Raw genomic sequence first — 26,047 nt, 5'->3', positions numbered from 1 at the left:
TATGACGCTATGTGGTAACTCATTATTATTAGGATACTATACAGTAGAGAGCGTCACCACGGTTGTCTTTCTTTCCTGCTGTTTATTTACTGTAAACATCTTGGAATTCAGAAAGGAATCTTTTCCATTCAAGTTGCAAAATTACAGTTTAACAGAATTTGAAATAATTTTGGCTTAAAATACTCAAGTGTGGGCAGAGAGCAATTGATGAATCTCTCTGCTGACTCTCAGGACAATCCATATGATCTCAGCTTTCATAGACAAGCCTGAAGCTCACCAGATCCAACTCTCTCCCGAATTACAGATGCACAGCTGTCACTGCTTCTGGCAGGGGTCCCGCTCACGTACCATGGAGCGTTACTGAGTGGCGGTTTTATACACATAAGGCTCTTAGAATAGCACGTGTCCTATAGTAAGTGCTCAGTAAGTGTTAGCTGGTATTGTTGATATAAGTATTACCCTGCTCCCATCCCACCCGACTAGTTATGTTTGCTGGATCAGCTTTCTTAATGTCCAAAGCTAGAAAGATTCTCTGGTCCAGTATGAGATTTGTTTGAATGGCTTTCATATTTTTATGGCCTAGTGATACTACATAACTTTCCATAAATGTTTATGGAACAGAAACAAATGTGCACACCCTGTGGACAAGGCATCTTGAGGGATACAAAAATGAAGAAGCTTTGAATCCTCACCTCAAAGACCTTATACTCTGTTGAAGGAGAGGGTGGGGCCTTTTCGTTAGGGAAGTCAAACGGGGGAATTTTTTAACATTATGTATGTGTGTAAGTGCAACAGGATGAGAGGGATTAAGGGTTCAGTTATCCTTCCTTCCTTCCAACCATCTCTCCACCCTTCCCACCAAGCACCAGGCACTAAGTGATAGGACCGCGAAGTCAGTGAACGCATGATCTCAGCTATCAGGGTCATTCCACGGAAGAGATACAGGTGTAGGCCAATGGCTATTGGAGAGTGGAGTAAGTGCTCATAAAGTAGGCTCTAGGAGGCACTAGAGGAGCCCAGGGGAGAGTCTTCTGAACTGGAATGAGAGATCAGGGAAAGCTTTCAGGAAGAGGTGATGCTTGAGGCAAATTTTGAACAATAGTTTGAGGAGGTCAAGAAGAGGACAGAAAAGAAGAAAGAAAAAGAGAAAGAAGCTAGATCAGGACACGGAAGCAAGAAAAGGGCTGGAGCGTTATGGCACCCCAGGCAGTTCAGAACATGCAGGCGGGCTGGGAACGAAAGCAGAGCAAGGTAGGCAGGATGGTTAGGTCTTTAAACGGGGCAGGAGGGGAGCAAAGGAGGCAACAATTCCAGACAGAAGGACCAGCATAATCACAAGCACAGAGATGCAAAAAGGGAATTACGTGAAAGAAGGCCAACAGGTGGCATAGCTGGAAGAGAGGTAAGTCTGGAAAGGTAAAATGGGGCAAAGCCCACCTTCCTCCTGTGGAATTCCTGTCTGGCTCCCTCAGCACCATCTGGCTGGCCCAGGTCTCGGTGGTAGAGTATAGTCATTCTGATTCCAGCAGCTCTAACATCCTCCCCTGCCATACCAATGGTCTTATGACTTTGATTTTGATTCTGGGCCAACTTGGCCATATGGCTGGGCTGCCTTAGTACAGAAACTCTTTGAGCCATTTGCCCTGAGTAATGTTTATATTTTCTTCAGATCTCTCTTCCATGTGGCTTTTGACTGGCCTCCCATTTCAGCCAACAGCATCAGAAAAAGATGGTTAGGAAATAAATGCCTAAGAGATAGTTGGTTCAAAATGAAAGCATTCTTTTTAAAAAAAAAAAAATTATTTATTTATTTATTTGGCCTCACCAGGTCTTAGTTGTGGCACGCGGGATCTTCATTGCAGATGCGGAATCTTTTTTAGTTGCAGCATGCATGCGGGATCTAGTTCCCTGACCAGGGATCCAACCTGGACCCACTGCATTGGGAGTGCAGAGTCTTAAGCACTGTGCCACCAGGGAAGTCCCTGAAGGCATTCTTTTAAAAGTACACATTCTAGAGAATTTCAAGGGCTCAGGAATATTGGGTCTCGCCCAGATTTGGGCCACGTCTATGAATTCTAACAAGGTTTGCGTTCTTACACATCATCCTGAGGTAAGGAGTGAGTGATGGGCTACAGCAGCCATAGAATGAATAATAGTGAGCTTAAATCTTTGCATTTAAATTTTTTTTTTTCAAAGATGATCATGTGAACCACAGAAAAAGAAGGCTCTTCCTATTGATTTATGTTCTTGGTGTTTTCTGGGAATTTTGTCAATCTTCAGAGAACAGCCTGATCATTTTTAGATTGCATTAAATTCCTCAGAAGTACTGGCATGCCATAAGTGTCTTTCACTTTTTTTAATATATATAGTAAGCATTAATAACTGTCAGAACTTTTTTCTAATAAATTTAGCCCCAAAAATGCCTAGTTTGCACCTAGCTCTTTGTTTGCTGTCGTAGATGTCAATGAAACACAGTACATTTAAGGAGATTTTGTATAATTCAGTACTCCCTAAAACAAAACAAAGCAAAAATAGCAAATCTTCCTCTTTCTTATGATTTTTAAGGATTTTTTTACACTCTTCTCTTACTCTAGAAGAGTCTTTCTCAGACCAAGGCAGTTTGCAGGGTCAAGTCTAAGATGTTTTAGCAACATTTTCTTCTCAAATGGACAACAAAATCATTAAACCCCTTTGAATTCAGTGAACCTGCCTACACGTTCCTATTTCAGAACAAAAGGAAATCCATTTGAAGTATGCAGATTGTTCATAGACAAAATTGCCCTAATTAATAAGGCTCTTTAGGTTGAAACTAACTGGAACCAAACTCACATTAGCTCAAGTAAAAATGGGAATGTATTACTTCATATGCCAAAATGCCTGGGGTAGGTGGCTTCAGGATCAGCCGGATTCACCAGCTCAAACAGTAATATCGATCTCGCTTCCCTTCTCTCCCTGCTCCCACACCCACCTAGGTTCTGTTTGCCTTATTTCCAAGGGGACTATTTGCATGTGGTAGTCCCTGGCAGCTCCAGGCTCACATCTACCAACGTTACCACTCCAAGGGGAGAGAGCCTCTCACTGCCAAAGGCCCCAGCAAAGTCCTGGATTGGGCTCTCGTTATCTCAGCTTGGGTCCATCATTGTGGACACTGGTATGGTATCCAACTGCCAGGCTTGGGTCAACCTCGAACCCGGGGTTGGGTCAACCCTACCCAAACCAAATAGACTGAGAGCAGAGTGAGGTACCTCCCGCCGCAAAGAAATTTAGAGTACATGTTCCAACAGAAAGGGAAGAGAGCAAACAGCAACCATTGTCCATTACAATTGCCTCAGTAAATTCTAGTGTACTGGAAAAACAGGTGGTACAATCAGGTGAAGGGCATAAAGCCAAAAATTAACAATAATAATGTAAGTGGCAAAAGACAACTAAAAAGTAAAATATGTCATCAAGTATTTGGGGTTTTTAAATCTTTAAATGCCAAATAGCTCCTTTGATCGGAGTATTTTTACCGACTTCAAGAAATTAAACTATAATTGACCCAGTTGATTCCTAAGCTCACTTTAAGCTTAAAAAAAAAATTCTATAATTCTATATATTGGTTAGGTTGATTAGTTCATTGTTTTGGAACAATCTAGAAATGGCTTTCGGGTCACATAGCTAGGTAAACTACATGATACTGTGTAAATGGTCTGACACTTACCAGGCTTTTTCAGATGATGGCTTCCCTACAAGACCAGTCTAAGATATACTCCTTCAGGGGATGTTTTTATTTAATATCACTTTGTAAAAGAAACGAAGAGAGAATTCAACTCTGTATTTGGGTGAAAATATATCACACCATTTTTTGTATGATTATTTAATAATATTAAATTTTTCCTTGAAATTTATAATCACATTCTCACCATAACTCTAAATATATGAAGTAGAAATTCATGAAGGAATTTTACAGGTAAAATAAAAAGTATTCCCTAGAAATATGTAATAAAATAGCTGATTAATTTTTAATTATAAACTTTTAAGAGCCAAATAATAAAGTCCAAATGTGAGACTAGAAATTCTACCAATTTGATTTGATTTATGACTATGAGCCTAAGTTCTACCTGTCTGGGAAAAAAATACAATTTTTTTTTGTTTATTTCTCTCTTTTTAACACTGGTGTGTTTTACTCAAACAAAGCCTCTCACAAAGTTATTTATTATTCTATTCTATTTTTTCCATCATGCACACATGTCCTTTCATTTCCATCTCCTCCATGTGGAACATTGATTACAATAAAAGGCAAACATCTATTTCACAAATTGACAAGAGCAATGATTCTTCTTTCTTAAAAATCATAATAGATACACATTTATCAGCTTTAGGGTTATTTCGTAGACCTTTTTTTTTCTTTTAACTAAGTACTGCCAATCTACAAAACACTCTCTACCTCATTTCTGAAATAAAATTTGCATAGACTTCAGCAGCACATCAAGAATGTGACAACATTCACTTTGGAGTTAGCATTGTTCATGCTCTCATTGTGCATCTGAACTCTTGTGAAGCTACATTTTCATCCACCAAGGCCTCCCAAAGGTACTTGTTTTAGCGATGTGTTTCACCAATTTTTCCTCATTCCAGAAAAGACAGTAGCCGACTGTCTCTCTCTAGTGGAGTCGGTGATCTTACCTTGAGGTGTTAAGAATTGCTAAGGGCCATAAGGACTTGTGTAAATTACAGCCATGCAGAGAGGCATTGAAAAATCAATAAGTAATGAAATAGTACTGGAGTGAAGTAGCCAAGAGAGCAATGGGTGGGAAACTCCCAAGGACACAGTTTCATTTTGTCAAAAGGTAAAAGAAGATGTTCTGATGTGTATCTATGAAACAGGCTTCCTTGGAAACAAGAGGCTATTGGCATAGATGGCAAGAGGGTCACTCCAACACGCCACTAAACACAGTGGACTGTGGACTTCTTGGTACAACGGTTTTATTTTAGACAACCATGCATTTTATTATTGCAGTTAAGCAGTAAATACGGCGTTTTCTTCACCATTTTGTGTGTCTGCCCCACCACAATTTTTCTGTCCCCTGGGTACCCAAGTGTACCCAATTTCCTGCGTTCTGTAAGGGACCATCCATATGGCCTCCACAAAGCATCCTCTTCCTTTCTGACTGTACGTTAGCAATGTTTCCCAAGAATGTGATGGTGTGGTTGAATCTGAACATCAGTTCCCAAGGATTCTCACCCATTCACAGATGACTCTGGTTACATACGGCCTGGAGGCTGGAGCTCTGTAGTCTAAGGAACATTCATATGGTTAAGAGTTCCTGAGCTGATAATTAAATCTGCTGCTTCTTTTTCTTTCCTTTTAAATTTGAAAGGAAATCATGTTGATATTTTTGATATTGATGATTTGTTTTGAGATGGTAGAACTGATTTTTATAAAAAAGATATTGTGGCATATTTGAGTATCACAAAGAAGTAGGTAGGGGGAGGGATCCGATGCAGTCAACTTTGCTTGGGAGAACGTGTTTCCCTCCTGCTGACAGATGAAGGTCCCCTTTTATCTCTGCCCTTTCCAAGGTGATAATGCCCCTTGCTCCTTACATATCCATCTGGTATATAAATGAAGCTATCTGTAGAGAAAGATGAGCCAGGCACCAACTGAATCCCAAGGTCTAGATCAAGAAAAAGGGAACCATGAAGATGTTACCCAAGAACTGATTGAAATGTTGAAATGACAGGATTACATTTGCTTTGTGTGTGTGTGTGTGTGTGTGTGTGTGTGTGTGTGTATGTTTATGTAGCTTCTGTCCTTTGTTTATCAATAGAACAATGAAAACTGGTCCTCAAGCTCTATTTTGGGTCAGCTGGTGTCACTCTAGCTATGGGAGTTGAAACTTTAAAAAAAAAAAAGATACCCGCCTGGAAGAGAAAAAAATAGCCATGAGTGTTTGTACAATTAAAAGACTTGTAGTCTTGGTGAATTGTGACTCGAGTCTTAAAACACCAAATAAAATATTCTACTTATCTCCTTTCCCTTTACCGACACCCAAGTACACTTGGAACACTGACAAGCAGAATCTTTCATATCTGATGAAACAGGGCAGTAACCATCGAGTGAAAAGGATTGAGATGTGAACCAACCGCCAGCCTATTCCCAGCCCATTTATGATATGTCGGGTATGTTTCCTGATAACTAATGAGCTAATTTTTTAATATAAATGTCAGTTACACAGCATTATAATTCAACATGTGTATATACCCCAAAGTGGTGATCACCGTAAGTCTGGTTACCATCCGTCATGATCGATCCCCTTCACCCTTTACCCACCCGTCCCCTGAACTAGTTTTAATTATTATTTTTTATTCTCAGGCTGTGTCTACCTATTATTATGTAGCATGGGAAATGAAGACATATATCACATTTAATAGAAATCTGTACAAATCAGGTCCAGAGAAACACTTTCTGATAAATAATAAGGAAGCAATGTAGGTAGCTTGGGTTGTTTGACTTTCCTCTTCTCCTTACATGAACATACAGAATCAGATTGCTTTCTTTGTACCCATAATATTCTGCCATGTCTGGGTGAGAGTACCAAGGTGAAAAATCCAACAGACAACAGACAAGTACTTGTGCCACTCACCACTCCCAGCTTGCTTGTCCGTCCACTGCGTGCTGTACTCCTAGTAAATCCCGGCTGGTCGTGCTCCACACCATGGACAGAGCAATACCCACCTCCTCCAACAATTCATCCGTTGATGCCATTATCCATTGTTTATGACACTGCAACCACAGTAAAGGATTGATATGTCTTGATCTTTGAAATGCTCAGACAAGAGGCCACACATTCTAAGAAAAAACAATGTCAAGACAACTCTATTCAGCAGGGGTTGGAAATGGATACTGTGCAGGAAAATGCATTAAAGTTGAAGAGGGTTTTGTTTAACATGGTGGTTTTAAAGACGTAAACAATTATGATGGGCAATAACTCCTTCAATCGGAAGGTTATGGAGAAGCCCCACATAGGCCAGGGTGCTGGTAGGATTCCAAGTGGTGCTACCACGATGAAACACTAGGGGTCACCATATTAATACCAGTGTCCAGGCTCCATTGCTCTCCAGAGAGCCTACCATCCAGGAGCTCTTGGCTCCCTGTTTATTCAAGGAATGTTGCTCAGTGCCTACCGTTCATGACGTGTCACCCTTTGCAGTTATTTCAAGCACCACTGAAACAATGAGGTAGAGTCCTCTCTAAGCCTCTTTCTGCTGAATGACATTTTTTAAGGGCCACCTAAGTGTATCAATCCATTATTTGGGGCTAGAGATAATTATAAGGGGTGTGTAGGCCAATTAACCAAATATAGAACATTTTCATTCAATAGCTACACAGTATGCCAATTCAAATGTTCTGCTTAATCCTGAGTCTCTCAAACCATGTCAATACTTTTTTACTTGCCAGGATTGATATTCTGTTGAGTGTTGACTAAAACATTAATCTCTCTCTTCCTTTGTTTCTCATCTCTTTATGTTTTCAATCCCCAATTCAGAAACTATTCTCCAAAGAAGAAATTTAAGCAGTTGTCTATAATCTACAGATACATTATCACCAGGCTGTACCACAGTCCTTAGAATCAGAACGGGAAACTGCTGACCCAGATCCATAGGAGGCCCCAACCTCATAGTGATATGATTCTACTTACTCCTATTTTAGTCCTAAGGATAATGCTACCCGCCCCACCATCATAAGTAGGAAACTCTAGTTATCTCATTTGGAGTAGAGCTTCTGAAGGCTAGGATGCAAGCAGTTGATGATCTGTGAACAACATTTAAACCACATACATGCATACATATACACAAACACAAAAAATCAGTATTGCAAGGGAAACAGATGGCAATTGATAATAATGGTAAATTCATAGCCTGGATAAAGTGCACATCTAAGTCAATATTAATTTCAAAGTTTCTGGGTTTTTACGTGTTCTCTTTGTTTCTCTTTATTTATTGAGTATCTAATATGCAGAGGCATGCGTCTGGCAATGGGGGAGATAGAAAGATATACATGTGCAAAGAAGGTAACTAGTGGTTACTATGGCTTTCTCTTCCCTGTCCCCACCATTTGTGCAACTGTCTTACCCAAATATATCCCTTCTTCATCCACCATTTCCCTCCCACCCTGTTCAGTCATGGTCTCGTATTTTCTTCTGCATTTCCTATTATTCTGGACTGTTACTTTCAGCCATCCTTTTTCTCTGCCTCTAGCCCATTTCACAGCACATATCTGTGGAGAAACTGAAATATATTTTGCAGTTTGCATTTCTCTTCCTTATCAGGCCTTTCTTTCTCTAAGAAAGAAAAATATTGATATTACTTTTATTTTTGTGTGTAGCTTTCAGTCAATTTTTTTCTGTGGGTTATCATGCCTTGATAGTGAAAACAGAGGATTCCCCCTTTTCTTCCCCTAGAACAACCGTGGTTTAGTGGGAAAGTGATTTAAGATATTTCTATGCAGCAAATTAATTTTGCAAAGCCAGTGGTACAGAAGTAGAGAAATAAATCAAAACCATGTCAAGGGTGGTGTTTTTTAAGAAGGTATTTGGGGAGACATGAAATATGCTTCTGTTGAATCTGAAAATTAAACTCTTGTGGGTCCAACCCTTAATTCCTACCAAATTACAATGGAGCCGTCCAGGGTATAATCATATCGAAGGACGTATTTGCTATTATTTGTTTTTTAATTTAAGTTCTTCCAAACTCTAGCCTATAAACACCATACATAAGAGAGTTCTTTATCTCCCTTGAAATAAGGAAACTTTCATTGTTAACTAAGAGGTTCACAACTTTGACGTTCCGTTTCTCCAGAAATGGAAATTCTTAACACAGTGACCCTTGGCTCTTTGCAGCTGCCAAAGGGTGGGAAAGAAGGAGAGAGAGAATTTCTCCAAGGCTCTCTCAGAGCAGTGCGGGCTTGGACAAAAATTGCAATGGCATACGTCACAAGCATACTGCTCAAGAAAGAGATTGTATAAAGTCTAGCTCCAGTTCAGTTATATCATACATTTTATTTTCTTTTTGGTTCTCCAGTTGATGTTACCCATAATTTAATTTTTGAATCAGATAAACATCCTCACTGCATACAAAGCTGTACTTGGATAATCCTAATGACCTCATAAACAGGAAGGCAATAAAACAGGAGTTTCTAACCAAGGGTCTTTGGACCCCAGTAATTCCATGGTTTGGTTGTGGTGGACTCCTCTGAAAAATATATGTGAAATTTGGGACTCATATTAACTTTTCTGCGGAGGGAGCCCACAACATTTATCATTTCCTCAAACAAGTCACGTGCCCCCCTACCCCAGCAGCTTAAGAACCCACTGGACTTGAGTGTCTTCTCTGAGTGAGGTCTTCCGTGACTGAGTCAGGAATCTCCTGGTCAGGCTTCATTACTGCATGGACTAGAAAATTTCAGTTAATGATAATACCGTTAATATTTACTGAGTGTTTTCCACGTCCCAGAGCACTGTTGTGAGCACATTGTGTGTAGACATTTCACCTTATCAGGTGGAAACTACTCGTATCCCCATTTTATAGCTGAGAATGCTGAAACACAGACAGGTAGGCAGATTGCCCGTGGACACAAGTTGGGAAAGTGGCAGAGTTAAGACAGAGCCAGGGTCTGGCCCTGTAGTCCCTGGGCTTAACCAGTGCTTAGCCACTCTGCATGCTGCCTCTTGACTGAGGGGTCCTCCCAGACGGGGGCTGTCCCTTTCACAACAAAATAGAACTGAGAGTCTAAGGAAATGTGAGCACTAAGAAGTGAGGAAATAAACTTCAACTTGCCTCTTCCTACTCCACGTTCCCAGGATACTAGCAATTCAGGGCAAGGCTAGCAAAATGCCAGGGCAATGCTTGGTGCTAGAGAGGGCTCCGAGGGCAGCAGGCAGGTCTACGGGCCCAAGGAGTCAATTAGTCATCTGCCTTCAGGGCCCTTAGCGCCTCACATTTGAAGACCACTTTCCAGTTGACAATCCATAGCCGCATCTCTCCCCTCCCCACTCCCCTGCCAGGGAGACAGGTGGAGATCATTTCACAGACTAGAAAACTGAGGCCCAGAGTGGTCACGGCCTAAGCTACAGCAGAGCTGTGTCTAGGGCCCAGGTCTCCAGACCCTCAGTCCAGTTCTCTTTCCATTGCTCTTTTTTTTTTTTTTTTTTTTTTTTAATTTATGGCTGTGTTGGGTCTTCGTTTCTGTGCGAGGCAAGTGGGGCCACTGTTCATCGCGGTGTGCGGGCCTCTCACTGTCGCGGCCTCTCTTGTCGCGGAACACAGGCTCCAGACGCGCAGGCTCAGCAATTGTGGCTCACGGGCCTAGTCACTCTGCAGCATGTGGGATCTTCCCAGACCAGGGCTCGAACCCGTGTCCCCTGCATTGGCAGGCAGACTCTCAACCACTGCGACACCAGGGAAGCCCTCCATTGCTCTTTGTTGCCTGGCCCATAGGTATCCCTTGGCATCTTCAACAGAACAACCAAACAGGCAAGAATCCACATGCACTCAACTCCGCTCCAGTGGGAGCCTTTTTATTTGTGGCCGCAGAGTAAGCCCTACCCTGACCCAAGGCAACCACGTTACTTTCACTATCTCATTTAATCCTCAAAACAACCCAGTGAGGTGGCTATTATTTCCTCAGTTTCACAGACAGGGAAACTGAGACATAGTAGCACAGCTTGTCAATTACAAAACCCAGACTTCATACCCAGGCATGTCCGATTCCCCAGTGTTTGCTCTTCACCGCTGGGCCGTGCCACCATCCAGGGAGACAGGAAAGAACAGAGGAGTGGGAAATGAACAGCCCCCACTTGCATGATGAGCAATGCTTTTTACCTTTTCCGAGGACTGCACAAACGGAAATCTGTTTCGAACAGTAGCCCATGAGGTTAAAATTAAAGAGGACAATTACGAGTGATTAGTCACTGGAGTGGGGCTCCGTGGGCATCTTCAAAAATAGGATCAGCTCTCACCCACTTGGACCTGGCACAGAGGAGCCATCGGAGAAGTCCTTTCTAGGCCTGTGATTCTGTGATTAACTCTTTTAAAGGAGTCAGACTGCTGAAGCTCATTAGAAACAATGGCCCCATTTCTCAGGGGCTGTCGAGTCAAGCGGGTCCTGAGGAAATTTCTTTGGCACCCAGGGATCATGAAATTAACACCAGAGCCGCTGGCACAGATCAGTCTCCTCTGTTGAGACCTCAGGAAGGGAACCGTCACTCAACCTTTTTGTCCTGAAAACCCAGGAAGCCCAGACGGCGGGTGGTTTGGGTTTCAGCACCTCTGAATGCATCATTTCAAACAGCCACTCTTCCTAAATTTTCATTCATTCCGAGTTCCCAGGAGAAGCATCCTGAATGAACAGAGGGGCCGGGAGGGCTTTGAAAGGCTGGTGGGAGAAGGTGACTGGGAAGGACTCTGAGCTGGATAGAGGGCAACAAGTGAGGCTCACGTGCCGGTGCCAGGGCGGAAGGGGCCCTTCTGTCTCTGAGCCCTGAAACAGGCCGCCTGAACAGGGGCCTTCGGGAGTTTTGCAGGGACCCCCGGCACGGACAGCCGGCCAGCGCCACCGAGCTGCCGCCAGCAGCACTTCCAAAGGGGGAGGGTAGAAGGCCATGTCTTTAATGTGCTCAGTGGGTAAAACTCCTCTTTGTGGAACCTTCCCTCGGTTTCCAGCATTATGTCTACTGAAGACTGTTTTCACAGCCCAGAGGAGACCTGGCCCCCCTGCAAGCCAGAGAGGCTGTAAGCCTCCCCTCCAAAGGTGGCTGGGATCCCTGGGGCAGCCCAGAGGGAGAACCAGCCCCAGGCCCCAGAGAATTGGGGTTTCTCCTCCGTCAGCAAGAGAAATGTGTATCTCGAGGGTTCTCGCTGAAAGAACTATGGGTTGGAGGGAGCCAGAGAAAGGTCTGACTTATGGCCACTGTAAAAGAAAAGATGAGAAACTGAAAAAAAAAGAAAAGAAAAGAAACAAGTAAGGTGGAGGAGTGTCGGGAAGGGTTGAGGGTTTCTTCTGCCACAGTTTTTCTTTCAGAGATCTGAAATCGGGAAGTGTTACGTCAAAGCTTTCTCCAAATGACTTGATGAGGGTTTTTTGTTGGGTTGCTGCACTCCTGGGACTCATTGGGATGGCAGGATAAAAATTAATTAGAGGCTGTTTGGAGGGGGCTTTGTAAGACAGCCTGAGGCTACGCTTCAGTCTGGTTGTTAGAAGCAATATCATCACCACCTCCTCGCCCAGAGAATAAACCTGCGCTGGGGCGGCCGGGGGGAGCCACGGAACACTCAACACAGACATCAGAGCCGAGACTTCCTCCCAGAGAGATTACTTACCACAAGCCAGTGGATCTACCTGCTGACAACCTCAGAAATGTGTCTCGTTTCATTTTCAGATTTTTAAGAGGGGTTACATCTGAAGCTTACAGAATCCTGATGAAACGCTTGGTGGAAGAAGAGGTACTTGCCTCTTCCATGCCTCTGAATGTGACCCCTAGGCTGGGTAGAGCTACCAGGCAGGCACGAGGCAGGCCAGATCCTTTCCAGGCTTTGCTTCCTTCTTTTAGGGGGTGGCACACCAAAGAGGAGGACTCTAGGAGTTGGCACGTTTCTGCATGACCAAGGCTGACCCATGATTATTTCAAATTCAGACAGTTTACAAGAAAAATAGTGCAAGCCCTCTTCACTCTTCTGTTCTTCCTCTTTCTCCCTTCCCTTCCTCTGCCCTGTGGTCCTCACGTCTCCTCTCTTCTCTCACCCATACATAATCCTCCTCTACCTGAAGTACTGGTTCAGTGAGTGACCTTGAGGTTGGAATAATTGGGAACTGGCTCCTTAATTCTGGATAAAGTAGTTCAAAGCATGATATTAGTCCCAGCATTTTGTCAGTCACAAGTAGCTTTTCCAGCTGTATATTTCACCCTGAAATGGAAAATGCAAAGGGAGTGGATGCCTGAGTTTCCTTCTTAAGAGCACTTTTAGCCATCATGAAAGATCCTGTGCACTTCATGTATATTTATCTCCATATCACTGTAAAAATGTTAGCTAGTTAGTCCTTATAACATTTCCTGTGATGCAAGCAAAAATTAAGATCCCTGTCTTATGGATGGAAAAACTGAGATTGTTCCTATTTCCCATGTCCAGAAAAAGGCAATCTGTGTGTGAGCTCAAAGAAAATTTGGAAACTCCGAGGGCCCTCCCCTCTCCCTAGACTTAGCTGTGTCTGTTTTATTGCCTATAATTGCTTCCTTGCGTCATGGTGGCGATGGGGGTAGGGTAAACCAATGGGAACAATTACCAAAAGAAAAATAGCAAGTTTCCCTCCAAACCAGCCATTTCCAAAATGAATTCACCAGCTGCGTCGTAATATGAAGTCACACAACTGCACAACATTTCAGCAGCTTCCTGCTTTGAAAGATATCAATACATTAAGGTGAGTCTTGTTCCCTTGACCTTAGACAAGGAGTGATCATGGCACTCACCACATCTTCAGAAGACACAAGAAGCCTTCTCCCTAGGAAGGCTTACCATCAAACCTGAACACTTGGCTTATTTCAGAGGGGTGTGAGGCGGTGATGAGCCAGGCTAACAGCACTTCCATGCTCTGATTTGCTTACACATAACCAGAGAGACAAGACGTAGTCCCCAGTGCACAGAGATGATAGCGGCTGGTTAATGAGCTCAGGGGGGAGCCTAGGACCACCCCTTGCCCACTTGCTCTCTGCCAAAGGGAGGTGAAAGGAGCTACTTGAGGGCTGCTCTCAGAATCCAGGTCCAAACTAAAGTCAGGGTCAAGGGGTATGGCTACATAAAGCCAAATCCTCTCCACTAAGTGCTTTCAAAACTAACCAGTCTGCCCGAAAATCAATCTACTGCTTTATAAGCAGCCAGCATATTTAGAACTGTGGAAATTAAAGATGGAAAAGACTTATTAAGCCTTCTAGATCATTCCCTAGGGCCCAGTGCAGGCTCATTCCCTGTAGTACATTTGTTAGCACTGTGTCAGGCCTAATTTCAAGTGTCTCAAGCAATGAACATAAAGGAGACAGAGACAGTGGTGTCTGCCCATGCCCGTGAACAATGCTCATGTGATTAGAGTTCTCCGTGCTGCTCTCTGGCCTTTGGCATGCCTGGAGAGGGTTTGTATTCCCCAGGGCTTGGCCCAGAAGACACCAGCAGCTTCTAGAAAGTGGAAACATTTAGAGAACTCCTCACTTCTTTCTGTGTAAGCAGAGTAACACCCTGCCTTTCAGAAGTATCAAGGCACCAGCCTCTCTAAATAAATCGCCATAAGGCAAGAAGAGAATCCAGGTGTACCAGGACTCATTTTAAAATGAAATAAACCCTACCTCCAAGGAATCCAAGCTTCTCTCTTACAAATTTTATTCTGGGTCGGTCATGGGTTCACTGAACCGCATTTCCAACCAGTGGTGAAATGGAGGAAACATTTTCAGAGATGCCAGGGCTTTATTCTAGAACATTCAGGACCCAGTGATATGAAAATAAGAACAGATGGCTCACAATAGCACAGTCAAGGTTTTTCTGAGAAATCATTTCTCTTTTTATCTCTGTTCCCAGCTAGAGAGGAAGCAGGTCACATTCACAATTTCAGGTGGAAGACTCTTTAAATGAGGGTAAACAGAAGCCAAAGCTAATAGAATCCAGAGAACAAAGGGATCAGAATCGAATGCAAGCCGTGTTCTTTCTACTTCTCCGTTTTGAAACGATGGAGAAAGTCCCTTTAGATATTCACATCAAAAATTCCAAATGCGTGCATTGTAAAGCCCAACTCTGTTACAGGACACGAGCAAAGGGAGTCATTCACGGGTCCAGTGCAAAAACGGTGTGACAAGGACTTCCCTGGTGACGCAGTGGTTAAGAATCCGCCTGCCAATGCAGGGGACACGGGTTTGAGCCCTGGTCTGGGAAGATCCCACATGCCGCGGAGCAACTAAGCCCGTGCGCCACAACTACTGAGCACTCGTGCCACAACTACTGAGCCCGTGCGCCACAACTACTGAAGCCCACACGCCTAGAGCCTGTGCTCCGCAACAAGAGAAGCCACCGCAAAGAGAAGCCCACGTACCACAATGAAGAGCCCCCGCTCGCCACAACTAGAGAAAGCCCACGTGCAGCAACAAAGACCCAACGCAGCCAAAAATAAATAAATGAAATAAATAAAAATTAAAAAAAAAAACCAATAGTGTGACAGCTCATCGACCCCAAAGATCTTGAAAACGGGACCACATTACATTTCCTGGAATAGGAGTTTCCTCCAAAGAGACTCTCTAACCCCATACCTGTTCTCAAGGATGAGGCCCATTTTCTTTCCCAAATACTTGAAGCAAAACTGAACTTTTCAAAGCCTGAAGTTTGACGCTCGGCCCAGCAGCAAATTCACTTGCCAACCCCCCACTTCCTCCCCATAGCCCTGTTCTCTTCCACTTTAAAGCATTATCTCATCTCAGCATTGCCGCTTTTTTTAAGTTCAATGTCAATAGCTAGTTAGGAGAGGGCAGGAGGGTCAGGGTTTAGGACTCCAAACCGTCCTTGACGTTTCTCTGTAGACGGATCTGCTGTTTGCATCAGCCCCATAAAAAAATAAAAAAATAAAAATCCCTCTTTACTATCTGAGAAAAGATCAGAACAGGAAAATGTCAGTTTGAGAGCTGACAGAATTCTGATAAGAATGAACTGGAAATGAGAGAAAGAAAGGAAGAAATGCTGTCACTCAGAGTTTTTAATTTAATGTATTTAGACAAATATGTTTCCCACTGAGTGTGTATGTTTTTTTCACACACGACTCTTCCATCCCTCCACCTCTTTTCCAAACACTCTTCTTGAGAGAAAGGCTGTCTATTTTGACTTGATTTGATTTGATTTTTACGGTCTTTCCACAACCTTTCAAAGATCTGGAAGGGTCAACCCTCCTGGCCTGAGAGCTGTGAGCACATTCACTCCACAGCATTTCTTCTAAGCCCTGGAATCGTTTCCACTTTCAGAAGTATCTATACATATTTTTAGAGTTAGGGAGATAATTTAAATTCTCAGGCTTAATTGAACCGACAGAATGGAGAATGGAGCGCTCCAGATGGAAACACTTTCAGAGTGTGACGACCTCTGAGTTCAAATTTAATACCTACATAATAAAGGCTTGAAGATAATATAATGGGCATTGTTTCTGTTGCCTTATATTTTTTTTTTTTCACTTGTGTAGCAACTTTCCTATTAGAGGAAATGGCTGGTGTTTTTAAATACAGGCTACACAAAACATCAAGAAATGACCCCCATTAAAAGATATATTTTTCATGAAGAAAAGGCCAAGTCTTTGATGAATAGAATACTCAGTAAGAGTTAAGTGTTCTTCTGAATGGAAAGAAAAAAACAACAACTTTTTCTGGAAACTAGGCAGTTGCCCAGTTCACCAACAAAGCATTTATTGAGCACCTACTCTATGCCTGGCACTCTACCAGGCATTTTATATCATCTCACTTAGATATTATTATCCACATTTTTCAGCTGAGAAGAATGAGGTGAAGAGGGGTGGGTTTGCCCAAGATGGCAGAGAAATGGCGTGACAGACCCAAGGTGCACCACCTGGTGGGTTTGCAAAGCATCCTCTGTGTATAGGCCGTGTCCAGCATTTAGTGACTTTTGTCCTGCATCTTTATGCAGGGTGCCTTAAATGTCCTGTATTCAGCTACTTTTAATAAGTTACAAAAGCTTGCTACAGCTACTTTTCAAATTTAACTAAGTGTTCTGTATTTTTATTTGCTAAATCTGGCACCCCTGACATCTACATCTCAAAATCCCAAATCTAGAGGTTTGCCCCTTCTTCTACACAAATGAAACAGGTCTTTCTGGACACTTGATGCAATGAGCAATGTACACACTAGGCCTGATCTATAGTAGTTAGGAGTGTGCGCTCTGCAGTTGCTGAGACTTGGGTCTCATCCTTGCTCCACCACTTGCAAGCTGTGTGACCTTGGACCTCCCTGAGCTTTAGGCTGCCTAGCTGTAAAATGAGGACAAGAGTAGTACCTACTTCATAGGGTTGTATGGAGATTTAAGAAGAGAATGCATGTAATAAAATAACCTGGTTTCTGGCACACAGTAAGTGTTCAAGAAATATTAGCTATTACCTGTATCTTCAAAATTATTCTACTATGGCTCTTCTAAAGCGCAGCTCTGCTCAAGCATCCCTTTGCCTTAAAACATCAATTCTTGTGCTCGCTTCGGCAGCATGTATACTAAAATTGGAACGATACAGAGAAGATTAGCGTGGCCCCTGCTACTTGAAGCAAGGATGACACGCAAATTCGTGAAGCGTTCCATATTTTTGCAGCCACATAGCACAGGGAGATCAGCTCGGTGCTTTGTGACCACCTAGAGGGGTGGGATAGGGAGGGTGGGAGGGAGACACAAGAGGGAGGAGATATGGGGATATATGTATATGTATAGCTGATTCACTTTGTTATAAAGCAGAAACTAACACACCATTATAAAGCAAAAGATGTTAAAAAAAAAAAAAAAAGAAAATCAATTCTCTACAAGAAACTATGCAGATCCCTTATCTTTGTATGTAATGTCTGACCCCACCAAACTGTTCCCTGCTACCGCACATATGAGACAGTCAGTCAGTGACTGTCAGCATAACCTGCTGAATACAGCTCTGAACGTGACTAAGGAAACAATTATGTTTTCAGATTTAAGTGTGAATTCTTTCTCTGCCAAATAGGATTAACTGATATCGGGTCCTTGGGCTTCTTTGTCCTTATAGGTGGATTTCACTTTTTAATTAAAGATGCCGTATAACTTAGGGTGTTCTGGGATCCTCTGCACAAGAACACCACGCTGGAGGAGGCAGAATGCTAGAGAAAGTGTCAGTGGGAAGATTTTTGTGGGGAAAAGAGTTCAGGTTTTGTCTGTCCACCACCCTCCAGGCTCACACCCCTCCCTCTGACCAAGCTTACCTCCTGGCTTCAAAGCAGCCAGGCCGTAAACACTAAGGAGGGATTTTACTGGCCCATCCTCAACTTGCTATTTTATTGTCTGGCATTTCCGCTACCTTCTCTGGGAGTTGACAGAAATATCTTCTATATAACGGTGTTTGGTTTTGCTGGCTTGGATTCACGTTGTCCGTGGGGGCTTCCTCTGTAGCTGCGTTGTCTTCTCTAGCCCTTGCCATGCCGTCTCCTGGTCACCCTGTGTTCTTGGGAGGCGTCAACCACTGTCTGGATGCTTCTATTCCTGACCTGGGAGACGTTGAGAAAGCACCAGGCCCTGATGGCACCCCCAGGCACGGGGCAAACCCTAGAACCCCAGGACAGGGACCAGGCGGGAGGTTAAGTCAGAAGGGAGGGTGGGAAACAACCCCAAAGAGCCAACATTCCCCCTGTGAGAGAAAAGAAGTGGTAGGCCAAAGGCTCGCCTTAGTAAAAGCCAAGGATACAAAGCAGGCCTCTTTATAGACACATGACCTGCATCCCTGAGGCCCTACTCTTTACGGATTCATGCGCTGGCATAAGTTCTAAATTGCTGCCAGTTTCACAACTGTTTTTAATTTAAAGGCCTCCAGGCCATGATATTCCAGGGCAAAGCGAGATTTTTCTTCAAGCCGAGCAGAAGAACGAGATCAGAGCGCCCCCATGGCTCGCGACAGCCGACTTCACCTCCTCAGCTTGGGAAATCATAATTAATTTCTCCCCATCTCCAAAACGTGCTTCCATTTGGAGATAAGCGAACACACTGGAAACCATTCAGAGGAGGCTCCAAGGGGCAGAGCAGTGCAGCGCAGCCGCTGTAAACATAACTTCCTTTTCAAAAAAAATAAAAGGGCGTCTCAGAGTTTTCCAGAAGTTAAGACGGTGTGTGATGTCTGAGCTGTAACACCAGCCATCTCTGGAGGCCGGTAGAAAGAGAGGGGCTCAGTGACACCCCGGGAATAGGGTTCACGCGGACAGGGAATGCCTGACAGATCCCTTCAGGGAGGAAGCAAACGAAGGGGCGCTCACCTCCCTTTACAGTAACCCAGTTGGGAAAGAACAAGAGAGTGAGCCAGGGTAATTATACAGGCATTTTATTAGCCACCACTGCCTTTTAAAAGGCAAAGTATGAACTCCTAAATGCTGCAGTTGGGATCTTCTTCACCTCCTCTTCCTCCCAGCTCCAAGGAAAAGGCCAGAAGGACCAGGGCCTTGTCCAGTGTGTTCTGTACCTTCCTGCCATTTAGGAAAAGGCACTCCCTCTGGAGGGACAGTTAGGAAAAGGTGGCCACACTGGGTAGACAAAAGCCCGTACACTGCATGCCTGGACGACCAACTTTGCCTGTGTATGAAGATAAAGTTACCTGCCCTTCCGTCTGGACACCGCCCTGTGTCCGGGCACTCTGCGAGACAGCTTGGCAGATAGAACATCAGCTGGTTTCAGCCCCCAGTTGTCCCCTCAGCCAGGCACGTTTACAAAACCCGCAAAACACCCAACCATGCGTGGTGGCCCTAATAGGAATTATGCCTCCAACACACTTCCGTGACATTTTGACCTTGTATAGATGATCACCTCCCTCCTCCCAATCATCAAAGCCTGTTTATCCCAGAACAGTTTTGCCCAATTCCCTTTGAGTGATAATTGCATATTCACAGCCAAGGGCACAAAAGGAAAGAAATGGAACTTGGGTTAGAAGGGCAGAATTTCACCCCGACACTGCTCGTAGATAATGGAGCCAGTGGTGATGTTCAGCAGCCCCGTGAGGGCTTCCCCATCCATCAGGTGGAAACCTGTGCTGCCCCCATCAGAACAGAGGGGTTTGGGGTGACGGTCTCACTCCCACAGGAAGAGCTGGCATAAAGAGATGGCTCTGAAAACGAAACTGCAACCTCGCTTTAGGCCCTCCTTACACAAATTGCTCCAGACATTCCCACAGGCACTTCTCTCACTAAAGAAGATCCCCATATAAAGGAGCAGGATGTCATTGACCATGCAATGCACCTGGGGAGACCAGGATGGCAGACCAGAGCTCTTGTTGCCCTGGCAACACCAATATGAATATGCCCGAAAGGGTGGACGAGGCGGGTGGGCAGAAAAATGTTATTGGCTGGGACTCCCCGGTGGTCCAGTGGTTAAGACTCCACGCTCCCAATGCAGGGGCCCCGGGTTCCATCCCTGGTCAGGGAACTAGAACCCGCATGCCACAACTAAGACCTGGTACAGCCAAATAAATAAATAAATGTTAAAAAAAAAAAAAAAGCTTATTAGCAACAGTTGCCACCCCCAATCTCCCTGTAGGAGTGGGCTTCATGCCCACTCATGTCTCCTATGTCCTCCCTTCAGCATCTGTGGCCTCATGACCTCTGGCCGGCAGGACACAGAGACCAGGTATCTGGATCCTTCTAGTGAGTCTAGACCAGACTTGAGAGTAAAAGCAAAAAAAAAAAAGAATGAAATAAGAGGATCCCTTGTGAATGGATCTGAGTCCTGAATCTCTTCCCAACGTGGCTTTAAATTTTCCCTACAAATATTTGGATCTGTGCATAGCAAGTCTGATTTCATGGAGCAACTTGCTCTCTCGATGACCCCTGGGTCCAAGAGTTGGCTGGAGACAGAAACGACTGGCCAAAGCCTGGATGGATTCAACTGAGCTCAGTCCCTGAAGGCTTTGTTCTTCAATCTGTTTATACAGTTTCCCGTAGGAGTATGTAATTTTAATCAGTAAATATCTCCCTTGATTTATCACCTTCTATTGACATAGTGGTAATTCAAGAAGTGGAACTAAAGCTGGGCCTGCTGTGTGTTTTTTCCCTTCATTGTGCCCGGCCTCTGTTTGATTTTTCTCCATCCTCTTAGGTAATTGGTCCGCCTCTGACACTCTCTGTATGACCGGCTGCAGTCAGGGGTCAGTGGGTTCCCCCTTCCAAAGAGCAGAATATTGTAACCAATCACGATGCAACCCCATCTCAAGTTTGCAAAAAGCAGAGCAGACAAACCACAGACTGATAGGACCCAGTGGATTTCATTTTTAAAGTAGAAATCCAAGATGCTTATAAAGAGCACTGTTACCCTCTCTAGGCCCAGAGACAGTTTGGAGACTTAATCCGCTGATTTAGTATCTCTGAGTTGAACAGGGAGATCCTCTATCCCAAACCTTCTGGAGCTGCCAATTTCCACATTAGTGGATTGATCTCTCTGTAAACACGGGGTTGGAAAAGGCCTGGTATTCAGTTCTACTTTTTATTAATGCATTTATTTATTTAGTATTTATACTAGTAAATTGGTAAAAAAAAATTCCTTGGGCCCACTGTATTTTGATTTCAATATCACATTTGACCAAAAATGATCTCCTTGATAGCCAAGATAAAGAAATGAGACCTTGCTAGTCATAGAGCTGGGTGGATTCACAGCTGGCTTGATATGCTCCAGAGTTCTGGACTAAGCTACCGGTGTTCGTAGGTTGACTAGAACTAAAAGGAAAGGCTTGATGTTGGAGGACAGGGTCTAGGTTCCCAAAAGATCTCAATAAACTGAAATAATGGGCTGAAAGTTCAAAGGCCAAAATCAATGGAACGTTCTGAACTTTGGTCCCCAAAATCAAATGCCAATGCCCTGAACAAGGGCAATCTGTTTAAGTGTAAGTTTTGTGAGACTCTGTTAGAAGGTTAGGGGTCCACAAGCTCAGTAGATGCTAACTGTGTGATCCATGGCTGCCAAAGTACTGATGAAAGCTTAGGTTGTGTTGGTAGGAATATGGTTTCCTCCAATCATCATCTCACCAGACTTGACTTTCATTGAAGTTTTTCATCTTTTTATCCCCTATAGTAACTAGAACAGTGTCTCCTATCACAGAAGCTTATTTAAGTGTCATTTGGATAGATGGATGGATGGATGGATGGATGGATGGATGGATGGATGGATGGATGACCAGAGGGATGGATGGATAACAAGGGAAGAAAGTGACCCACTGGTCAACACATATCTAAAGTATTATGTTCAGTTTTCAATGCCAATTTTAAGGATGGACATGAATAAAGTAGAAAGTGTCAAGAGAAGAATGCCCGGATAGTGAAAGATTTGGGAATCATGCCCTAGGTGAAAGAGTTGAAGAAATTGGTACATTTAATCAGAAATAGAAGGCAAAGGAGTCTTTGGGAAGGAAGGCACACTGGGAAAGGGGAGAGAAATGTCATCCAGATTTAGAATTGTGAGGGCAGGTACATATGAGAGGGATAACAATAATTTACATTGCTTTAGAGGATACAGCTAGAAGCACATGGTGGATACCTACAGTTATCTACCTACAGACAGGTAGGTTTCAGCTCAGAACAAAGAGGAAATCTCCACCAGTCAGAAGGGTTCCCTGGTGCCTACTAGGGAAGTGGCCTGATTCTACCAATGGGTCTTTCTCTTTCTGATTGTTATAAGCAGCCCCCAACCGGAGCAGCTCCATCCCTATGATGTCTCCACAACTAGCTGTCAATACTCCTTTCTCAGTGCTTTAATTTAATAGTGCTTTACATTACATTTAGTTTATACGTCTGTCTCCTTCACTAAGTTACAAATTCCTTGAGAACAAGGACTGTGCCTTTCATATTCTTTATACATAGTCGACACTTAATCAACATTTATTTGTTGAGTTAACTACAACCTGTCTGCCTCTTTGATTCAAGTCTAATACCAAAAAAAAATTGTTTGGTCTAGCCTGAGATCTGTGGAAACACAGAGGGCTCTGGAATGGCAATATAGCCGTGTTGGCTTTTCTCCAAAGTTCTGTATTTGGGGGAAGACTCATCTATGAATCCATTCTTCCCATCTTTAAAGTGAGGATACTTGTATTCTTGAGGTTTACAATACTGTGTATATAATGTTTCATATTCTTTCAAATAGTGGTAATCTCTGAATTTAAGGTGCCATTATAATGATATATATCACACTAAAGAAACATTTTCTTCTTCCTCTTTACCATCAGAATTCTTTTTTGTTCCCAAAGTTCCCGCTATGAAATTCTAGAAAATTCATTTCAATAAAATCATTTTATCTGCTACCCATCCAAACATATGTTGGGTTGCCCAAAAAGTTCATTCGGGTTTTTCTGTAAGGTGTTACAGAAAAACCCGAATGAACTTTTCGGCCAACCCAATATAAACCAGTGAAATCTCTTTTGCATATAAGGGAAGAGATCTTTATTTTCTTCTTCTTAGGGGAATTAATAACTATTTGGGCTTTTCTCAATAACTCAAATCACTGAATAGTTTAGTCTGGGGGATATACAGATTTCACCTTCAGATCACATTAATGGAACAGAGTCTCTCAAATGTGGCGGTAGACGTGTTTCCACGACTGAGTCACACCAATGGTGCAAATGCAGGTGGGGCCAGGAATGAAATGATGAAGACAGTTGTCCTCAGGCTTATTCTGTTGGATGAAAAGAATGACTCTGATGGAAGCCTTGTGCTCTTTCTCATGATTACATCATTGCCGTCATAGTGCATTAGGTTGCAGGGTGGGGCTGCACCAGCACTTCAATATGAAGACTCTTCTGGAAGCTCAGTTTGTATCAAGCCATTCCATCACACTGCCACCTTCTTTCCCAAAGGTGGCAGCTATCTGGTGAATGGTAAAGTAAAAAGATTTCCAGAGGAGTAATCAGTAAAGTGCACAGAGGCTTAAGAACAAAAAAAAAAAGACAGGCTATCAGTCAATAAATAATAAAAAATTTAGGCGAGGACATTTTCCTTCTTAGTGTTCTTGGCTATGAGAGAGAAAGCGAGATTCATGAGGACAGGTCAGGTTACTGCGTCTTAGCTCACGTTACACAGTTTCCATATAATACAATGGACACCCATAATGAGTGGTGAGAAGCATCAAAAATGGGGACTGTCGTTTCCTACTATCACTTTAGGCTTTCAGGTGGGGCTGTAAGATACCTGATCTTGGGTATTCGTGGAGTAATTGCATAGACATTGATTTCTTAATGGTAGACGATGAGTTAATTCATCCCCAAACCCTTCTAACTTGGCAGATGAGGAGTTATTAGTCATAGAACTCACTCTGGGCATTGCATATTCTATTATTTATTATTTACATATAAATGAAAGTGTGAGCCTTTCACAGGAGAAACTGGCCCACAGGCAAGAGAAAAGGATGGAGTGGTGGGGGAGGGATGTGGCAGCCCCTGGAGGATTCAGAGAATTTCCGTCGCCAAGAGCCCAGGGTCAAAACTGGCAAAAGGATGAGAGAATAAATAAATAAATATAGGAATTGGAGAGGAGAGTGTGGCCCAGGAGACGAGGTGGCTTGAGGGTGGCTCTGGTATTAGAAGAGGAAAGGTTAGGAGTCTGATTCATTCCTTTACTCATTGATTCAGCAAATGTTTCTTGTGCTAGATCAGGATATACAGACCTAACCCTGCCCACAGGTAAACAAATAATATGTAATGACAAGTGGGAAAAAGTGGTATGAGGGAAACAAATAGGCTATTACAGGAGAAAATAATAGGGTGGGGGGTTAAAAGGATGGGAACCTATTTGAATAGACTGGTTAGAGAAGATCTCTCGGGGAGTTGACATTTAAACTTAAACTTGAAGGCTAAGAAAGAAACAGCCTTACAAAGATAAAAAGATGAATGGCGGGTGTTTGTGAAGGCCTCGAAGCAGGGAAGTTCTTGGCAAATTCAAAGAGGTAAATGGAATGGCACTTCCATTTATTGAGCCCCTATCACAGTCAGACGCTTGTTTAGGTGCTTTATGTGTTAAAGCATTTACTCCTCCCAAGCCTTTGAGTAGACATTGTTGTTGTTCCTACTTTATTGGTGAGGAAAATGAGGCTAGCGTGTCTGGAACATGAAGGACCAAAGAGAGATGGCTCAGTATCAAGTTGGAGAAGTAGGCAGGGCCCACCCAGCAGGGTTCTCAGCAGGGCGATGGGATTAATCTGATTTGGGTTTTCTGATGATCCCTCTGGCTGTTCATTGATGAGTGGACTGAAACAGGGCAAAAGAGGAAATGGAGGGACCATTTAGAAGGCCTTCGGGTTCCAGGCAAGCATGGATGTGGTTGGGCCAGGCAGGTGGTAGAGGAGATGGTGGGAAGTCGTAGCTTCGAGGCATGTTCTTGCTGTGTTGACATTTGAGAGGCAGCCAAACAGTAAGGACACAGAAAGGAAACACATGAACTCAAACCTCATACCAGCTGCCCTCCACCATGATGGAGAGGAAAGGGAGAGAGAGCTGAGAAAGAGACACTTGGAAACTGGGAGATTTTCAGGCACCTAACCAGGATCCTGACTCACTGTCAATCTGACTTAAATACCCAGTGCCTGCATGTTGTGGTTTGGCTGCCCTAATTCGTCTCTTGTTTTTTTGTCAAATGGACACACACACCCCTACATGGACCCCCCCTGATCCACTGAGCACTTAGGAACAGTCAACAAGTAAGGCTTGTCTCCATGCAGAGGAGAGAGACCCGCTACCCAGGAAAAGAGAGAGAGGAAAAAAAAGAAGAAGAAGACTGAGATGTGAAGACAGCTCACCTGGGGAGAGCAGGTCCAGCTAACCTCAAGCCAATCATTAACTCTGCCCAAGGCCTTCAGGACACTCACACACTTGGGAATTTTAGGAGCCCGGAAACTCAGAGCAAAGTTTATTTTCAGAACAAGGCCTGAAGAAGGAAGCAAAGGATAAACAGGGACCAAATGTTTTAATTATTTGAAATGGCTTCCACTGCAACACCATTCCCCAAGTGTTAGAAAGAATGGCCGGGAGGATCTACGGGGTGCCTTGCCCCCAGCTCACTGCAGCAGCCCCACGCACCCTCTTGCACGACAGTTCCTTAGCGGGATGGGTGGGGTGTACCCCTGGCTGTCTTGTGACTGTAGCCAAAACTGGGCGTCGGAGCCTGGTGAGTTTTCCGGGCGGCCGTCTGGAACCGTCCTTGGCTTCGGAGCAGTAGCCACAGTCGGTTCTCCAGAGACCGCCTCTGAGTTTCACGTGATACAGTTCTTCATCTGGGTTTTATAGAGAACAGGGGTCTTGACC

At 43.7% G+C, this 26,047-nt stretch overlaps 1 protein-coding gene and 1 long non-coding RNA gene across 2 annotated transcripts in view; one reads left to right on the top strand and one right to left on the bottom strand.

Moving 5' to 3' along the window:
• Window positions 1-26,047, top strand: part of ZFHX3 (zinc finger homeobox 3) — a 423,800-nt gene that overhangs the window by 49,136 nt on the left and 348,617 nt on the right. The gene's annotated exons all lie outside the window — the stretch shown is intronic.
• LOC309617584 overlaps window positions 1,791-26,047 on the bottom strand; it is a 54,601-nt gene continuing 30,344 nt past the window's right edge. Inside the window, exon 2 of the long non-coding RNA XR_014238066.1 lies at window positions 1,791-26,047. This is a non-coding gene — a long non-coding RNA (uncharacterized lncRNA).

The sequence above is a fragment of the Balaenoptera borealis genome (genome assembly GCF_965194805.1).
Source record: "Balaenoptera borealis genome assembly, chromosome: 19".
NCBI classification, from domain to species: domain Eukaryota; kingdom Metazoa; phylum Chordata; class Mammalia; order Artiodactyla; family Balaenopteridae; genus Balaenoptera; species Balaenoptera borealis.
This window is presented reverse-complemented; position numbering and strand designations above follow the sequence as displayed.